Source organism: Macadamia integrifolia, unplaced genomic scaffold (genome assembly GCF_013358625.1).
Source record: "Macadamia integrifolia cultivar HAES 741 unplaced genomic scaffold, SCU_Mint_v3 scaffold1682, whole genome shotgun sequence".
NCBI classification, from domain to species: domain Eukaryota; kingdom Viridiplantae; phylum Streptophyta; class Magnoliopsida; order Proteales; family Proteaceae; genus Macadamia; species Macadamia integrifolia.
Genome location: NW_024868308.1, coordinates 46,113 through 53,622, shown reverse-complemented (window position 1 = coordinate 53,622; position 7,510 = coordinate 46,113). Strand labels below are relative to the sequence as shown.

The following is a 7,510-nucleotide window of genomic DNA, read 5'->3' as shown; positions in this document are numbered from 1 at the left end:
TTCCAAAAGTTCTCCGACACAAGGACCTGCTCATCCTTGACTCAATTCCTTCAGAGGCTGAAATCAAGATGGCTATTTGGGACCTTGACCCTGATAGCTCTCCAGGTCTTGATGGCTACATAGGAGCTTTCTACAGGAAGTGCTGGGATATCATTCATGGAGATGTCTACAGAGCAATATTGTAATTTTTTACTTCAGGTACACTTCCTTACCAAATTGATGGGGCTTGCTCTCTAGACAAATTTCACCCCCTGTGTATGGGCAATTGTTTTTGCAAAATATTCTCAAAGACTATGGCTACTCGTATTTCAGGTTTTCTCCCTAGAATTATTTTCCCTGAGCAAGGTGCATTTCAACAAGGGAAATTAATTCAATCTAACATTGGTCTGGCTTCTGAGCTGGCTAATTTAATGGAGAAGGCCTCCAGAGGTGGAGGGTTGGGTCTAAAGATCGACATAAGAAAAGGTTTTTACACCCTCTCTTGGGATTTTTTGTTTATGGTCCATAGAAAATTTGGTTTCTCTGAGACCATGATTGGTTGGATTCATTCTATTCTCTTCTCTGCAAGAATTTCGATTCTTCTTAATGGTGGCCCTGTAGGATATTTTTATGTCAGCAGAGGGTTAAGGCAGGGCGATCCCATTTCTCCTATTTTATTTCTTATTGCTGAAGAAGTCCTTTGCAGGGATCTAACTCTCTTGGCTAGAAACCAGTTTATTAAGCCTATTGTGGGGCCCCGTGGGGTTGCAGTGCCTACTCATCTCCTTTTTGCAGATGATGTGTACATTTTTATGAATGCATCTAAGAGATATGTCAGGAATCTCAACGTTTTCTTGGAGAAATACCAGGTCTTCTATGGTAAGTGTTTCAACTTGGATAAAAGTAAAATGTTCCTGGGAAAAATCTCAGCGGATAGGAGACAATGGCTTGTAGAGGAGTTGGTTGTTCCTATTTGGACATTTCTAACCAAATACTTAGGTGCGGAAATTTTTCAAGGCAGAGTCAAGAGAGACCCCCTCCTTTCTGTGATGGATAGAGTCAAGTCAAAATTTTCTAGGTGGAAGGGAAAGCTCCTATCTATGGTTGGAAGGGTTGAGCTGGTACATCCAGTGATCTCTGGGATGCCTCTCCATAGCTTTTCAATTTACTGGTGGCCCTCTTCTCTTATTAAGTGTCTCAAGAAATGGATGAGAAACTTTATCTGGACGAGTGAGATTGATACATCCAAATCAATTACTGTGAAATGGGATTTGGTATGCAAGCCTAGAAAGGAGGGGGTCTTGGAATAAGAAGACTCAGAGATGTTAACAAAGCTTTACTTGTCACGCTCACCTGGAATGTAAAGCATGATGACTCTAACATGAGTAGGCTCCTCAGGGCAAGATTTTTATCCAAGCATGGTCAGCTCAAGAAAGGCTTTAATAGCTCTTCCATTTGGCCAGGTATTTGGAAGATGTGGAACTTTGTTGCTAGCAATGAGAGGTGGCTTGTAAGAGATGGGAAGAAAATTGATTTTTGGAGGCACATCTGGATGGGTCCCAAATCAATTTGTGACTTTTCAGGGCTTAGGGAAGATGTCTTCAGTGGTTTTTTCCCTAAGGTGGCTGAGTTCATAGACAATGGTGCTTGAAACTTGCCTTTGGTTGACTCAACCCTCCTGAAGCTAGCCTTTGAGTCTATCCGTGATTTACCCCTTCCATCTACCCCCATAGCTGATCAATGTGTTTGGAAGCTTGATCCGATGGGAAAGTTCTCAGTGAAGTCTGGCCGGAATGATATCAGGTCTGTCTCTCCCTCTGTGCCTTGGGCTTCAGTGGTTTGGAATAAGCACCTTCCCCCCAGGATATCTTCCCTGGCCTAGCGCTGGGTGCATGGAAAGCTGCCAACTGATGAAAGAATTTTCAAGCTAAAGGGATTCCACTCGCTTCCAGGTGTGATTTGTGTGGTGAAAATACAAATCTTTTAATCATCTATTCTTGGATTGCAGTTTCTCTCAGGGCCTCTGGGCCAAGTCTGTTGCTCTGTTCCATCAGGCATGGGTTTATAAACCCTCTATTACTGAGGTCATAAAATGGTGGAAGTGCAAGGGGAAGGGCTGGTCCCTAAAGGATCCTTGGCTGATTGGTCTGGGTGTCACGGTTGAAGCAATCTGGAGTGAGGAATCTCAGAAGGTATGAAGCTAAATCTCGTTCCTCTTTCATGATGCTCTTTGTTATTTTTAAGGCAATTGTGTTCATTTGCAACAAGATGAAAATCTCCCCAAAATCTGCAAATGATATCGTCCTTAGTAAAAGATTTCACCTATCCATTGCTTATGCTTCTTCCCATGAGATTTTGGAAGTTCACTGGAGCAAGCCTCATGTTAATTGGATTAAGCTGAATGGGTAACTGTGGTTGGGCAGGTGGTAGAGGTATTTTTCGCGATCATGTTGGGGAAAACCTTTTTGTGCTACTGTGTTTTTTTGGGAGTGGCAAATAACTTTGCAGCAAAATTTTGGAGTATTATCAAGGGCCTAAAGTATGCTCATGATATAAATGTTCAGCGACTTTGGATTGAGTTTGACTCGACCTCTGTGGTTGATATGTTTCGCAACAGAATCATTCCTTGGTTTGTTTTCCAAGAATGGTCAAATCTGCTTTGCTATGTAAACTCTATCGACTAGAAGATTACCCACTACTTCAGAGAAGCTAATCCCATCGTGGACCTTCTAGCAAAAGATGCAGCGAAGTGTGGCTTCTCGGGTGTGAGAATGGCCCTGCCAATTTCCATTATCCGAGAACTTCATCTTGATGAAGTAGGGAGACCTCGTTTTAGATTTTTCAGATAGCGGTTGTGAGCCTCTGCTGATGGCAATGCTGAAGGTGGAGGCTTCCTTTGGCTTTTTTGTGCTCTCTTGTAATCATTCTTTTTCCTCTTTTTAATATAAATTTTGAACTGCTAGCGGAAAAAAAAGTATATACATTCAATGTACATTGATGCATGTACAATATTCCAAAATCTACTGTGTGTTCCAACATGTCCTTGATTTTTCAAGGCTTTGTTTTCTGTCACAAAATCATTTAAATATTAAAAGGACATAAGAAGAAATAATTACAGGATACCAAAAAAACCCAATTACAAGGAAACAAATGGAAAGAAGAGCCTAGATAATACTAATCCACCTTTGCCATTGCCATCAGCAGATTAGACTATCAAAAAGCACTTCAATCTCAAGCTAAGATAAGACCAAACGAATAAAATATCAGCTCATAATTGGACTAGAGTTGGCCATTGTAATAGGAGAAGAGGATTCTAATTTTGCTGCAAACTTTGCTAGAAAATCAGCTACAAAGTTGAGATACAACATCAAAGCAATCCATCTTTGATGAAAAAGCCAAGGGAGCTTCCCCATTGAAATGAGAGTGACCACTGTGAAGAAATCACACTCAATTCAGAGTTGTTGTAAATCTCGAACCTTTGCTACCTCAATGCTAGAGATAATGGCCCAAAATTCAGCTTCAAAATTTGTTTTGATCCCAATAAATTCTCTGCAATTCAGAATGACTTCAACCTTCTCATTTCGGAAAACACCTCCCACACCTGGTTTGCCTGGATTGCCAAGTGAACAGCCATCCGTATTCAGTTTAGTCCATCATGTGGGAAGAGTGCACCAATAAACTTCAAAAATCTCTCCTGGTCTATGCCACATTGTTGGAATACTTTGTCTTCACACACCAGCTCAGTGAGCAAGAGAGGCGAACCCATATGCACAATCGATTGAGAGTTGATCTCACTTCTAAAGCAATGTTTAACTGATCTCGCTACACCCTCAAACCTCAATGTGATATGCAATACTCCTCAAAACATTGCAACTGGAAGAAACCATTATGTAAGGGGTCTCCTTCACTTCATTTATTTCATCACTTCTAAAAGTCTTCATTGAGATCAATGAAGGTACTTGCCGATCATTGAAGATACCTACATATAGTGAACACAGAGAGAGAAGTAGTAGAGTGATGAATCATGAGATTAATTTATTAATCTATTCGGGCGATTCAGAGCTTCCTCAGTAATTGACTCCTCTTTTTTTCCAAAGTTCATATTTTATAGACTTTTATTGTTACCATTGGAGAGTATCGGCAACTCAGTCAATCAGTAATTGCACTCCCTTAATTTTTATCCACATCCTTTCCTATATGGGATATAACTGAAAGTAACGTTAGGATGAGGCTAACATGGCCGTACCACTAACATCTCCCACTTGCCCATGTTGGCCAAATGTACAACATTCTTAGTTCCCATTTCTAAGAACTTCCTTTATGATATTTCCATTTCCATTTTCAAAAACTATAAAAATAATATATATATTTTTTCTCATGGTGGGGAACATTTAGTTCCTATTCCAAACTTAGGCTGTTCTAAGTCCAATACATATTACGAAAATATAATTCAAGTTACATAAATCTCAAAACCTATTAAGCTATTATTCCACCTTCGGCATGGTCACCAGCAAAATAATAACCCAATCACATAAAAGAGAGAATTACATAAACCGATAACTTTATCTTTTTGAAAAATAATACTTCTCCTCTCCGTATTAGACGGGAACTAATATTATCCCCTAGTAGAATTGTGAAGTATGAAAATCCATCACCAAACTCTACCCACCTCTCTATTCACAGCCTTAAATAGGTGACGCAAAAGAAAAAGATACAAGACACACCTACCATATGGATTATTGATGTGACTAATTTGGCCATTGGATAGAAGTGAGGTCCTAGAATGAGTTAGCCAAGCGGCTTCCCATGAATTGGATATGCTTTACTTGTATACCAATGCATGCCGTACCTGTCTCTCCACAGCTTCTATGCATTCTTTTATGACACTTTATTTCAAAGATATGTTTTTCAATGTCGCAAACTTGGGATGACAAGTCCATGTGAAGCAAAGTTTGTGGCGGTGGTTGAAGGAATTGTCAGAGCAAAGGAGATCCAAGTTGTTGGCCTTTGGATTGAATCAGACTCTGCAGCTGTGATATCTTCAATTCAGTCAAAAAACATTTCGTGGTTTGTGCGTCAAAAATGGCAATACCTTCAACCTTATCTTTTATCGATTCCATGGAAAATAACCCATTGTTTCAGGGAGGCTAATCCAGTGGTAGACTATCTTACAAAACAAGATGCGAAGACTACTGTTTCGAGTGACATGATGAATTTTCCATTTCATATTATAGAAAAATTAGCTAATGATGCTATGGCCCGTCCAAGATTTAGATTCCTCTAATCTCTGATTGATCTCTTTCTGCTGATGGCAATGCCGAAGGTGGGAAGAGATTGACTTGGTTTAGTTGGATTTTTTTGATATGTTAATTGCTCTAGTATTTTTTTTTTCCTGTTTCTTTTTAATAATGTTTATTTTTTAGCAAAAAAAAAAAGACACGTCCCATGTGATTGGGGAACACCTGTCCCAAAATTTTGGGCTCCACATATTCTACCAAGTAACAGCCGTTGGTTTTTAAAGATACCATAAAATGTTTAATGAATCTAAAAAATCTTTAACATTTATGAAACTCTATATAAGGTAAAAAAAAATAATCCAAGAAAATCTTGACATAAATCTCATAAATGCTTTGTGAGCTATAAAGACCTTGACAAAGATGTGACCGAAAACATTGTAGTGAAACAGCAAACTAGATTTTGTTTCAAAGATGGCAAAGCTTTCTCCCTCCTTTTACCTCTTTTTTGCATTCTTTATTGTTATCTCAGGTATATTTCTCAAAACCTTATTCACAATCATTTCCAAAGATATATAGAAACGAAAAGACCTCTATAATTTATAGATGCAGCCATGCTATACTTATATGGTGATTCATATATCTGAGAACCATTTTTTTTTTTTGTGATGTTTATAGTTGAGAAGATGGTGCCCAAGGTAGATGCAGACACCTGCTATGTATCTACGGGGGACTGCCCAAGTGAAGACGAATGCAAAGAACAGTGCACAACAAAATACCCAGGGAGTGAGGGATTTTGTCTGAGAATTATTTATCCCTTTAAACAATGTATGTGCAAAATTTGTTGATGGAATGATACCTTGAAATGGTAGTGGGGTTCAATGTGTTTGTCCTAATATATGAATAAGAAGATTGTTAATTAAACTGCTCCTTGTGCCTTCATTGAGAATGAATAGGTAATGGTGGGTCGAAATCTTTCTCTTTCCTTTTCTTTTCTTACTTCTTTTCTCCTTTTCAACCGCAATAATGGAATTTTATTGCTCATTTAAGAGATATGAATTAGAACCCGTCAGTACACAAAAAAAATCCAAGGCTTTCTAAGTGAGAAAATGAGTAAATTTCATTTCCTTCTTGTTATAATAAAAAATCAACCACCGGCTCTTGAGTGAAAGGGAGAGAGAGATTGAAAGGGAGAGAGATTGAACTCTTATGTACCTGGACAACTTTCTTCTTTATAGGATGAGGGAGACGATGCCCTAGTCCCAATAAAGGGGGTGAATGCCTTATTTACCCTTATAGGCATGCCTTGAGTTAGTGGAGAGTCTCTTACTTTATGGTTGGCTTTTTTGAATGCCTCATGTCCCATGCCTATTGGCAAGGTGTGTTTTTGGGTATATCAAATGCCTTCAACTGATTTGGGCTTTACAAGAGGCCTAGGAGTAGATTTGTTTTTCTTCCTTTTGCTTTTGTTTGTGGTAGTTTAACTGTGAAGAGCAAGAACATTAGTGAACCGATGAGTTGAAGAGATAAAATAATGAACTAAGATGATGATTTAAGTTGAAGAGTTGAAGGCTTGGGAAAAGTGAGTAGACTAGGTAGAGGCTGACAAGAACATGTAGGGCTGAGCAAACCAGGTAGAGGCCAACTAAAACATATAGGGCCGAGCAGACCAAGTAGAACTGAGCACCGACCTTGGGGTTGATCATCCAAGGTAAGAGAACAAGAACCTATTATTTTATGGTTGTACTTGTTGGCGACCCGACCACGTGGCGTTGAGACGTGGCCAGTTTAGGTGATGTGGCCGAAAGTGATGATGTGGTAGCATTCAATGTCACCGATGAAATAACAGAGTCACATGATGTGCATGGAGTGGTTTGATATATTTATAGTAGGTGGTGCGAGTTTTCAGGTTAAAAGAGGTAAAATTAGCCTATTTATGCTTGGAAAAAAATAAGGGGTTTTCTTGTAATTTCAATATATTGAAGTCTGAGTTGCTAAGGGCGTTTCTGCAATGAAATAATGGAAGAGGGGTTGTATGCAATTAGAAGGAGATTAAAAGATCTTAAATGGAGTGTTAAGATCTCGCCATGTAGGCAAGATCAACGGCTTAAAGGGATTTTACCTTTTTGGAAAAGGGGGACAAGGTTGCTGAAGCAGCCAATCAAGCATTGACAACAAGTTTGAAGTTGACGTAGGGCTGATGCACCTGTCAGTGCCTGCTTCAACATGACATCACTGTTTGACTTTGCTGATGTTGATCCATTAGCTAGGATCTAATGCCCGCAATGAGATCCGAC

General features: G+C 39.2%; 1 long non-coding RNA gene across 1 annotated transcript; it reads left to right on the top strand.

Annotated features, from left to right (window-relative positions):
* The first annotated feature begins 5,604 nt into the window (after positions 1-5,604).
* On the top strand, positions 5,605-6,137 carry LOC122064558. Its single transcript, XR_006135748.1, has 2 exons — positions 5,605-5,745; positions 5,892-6,137. It is a non-coding gene; the product is annotated as an uncharacterized LOC122064558 (long non-coding RNA).
* The last annotated feature ends 1,373 nt before the right edge of the window (positions 6,138-7,510 follow it).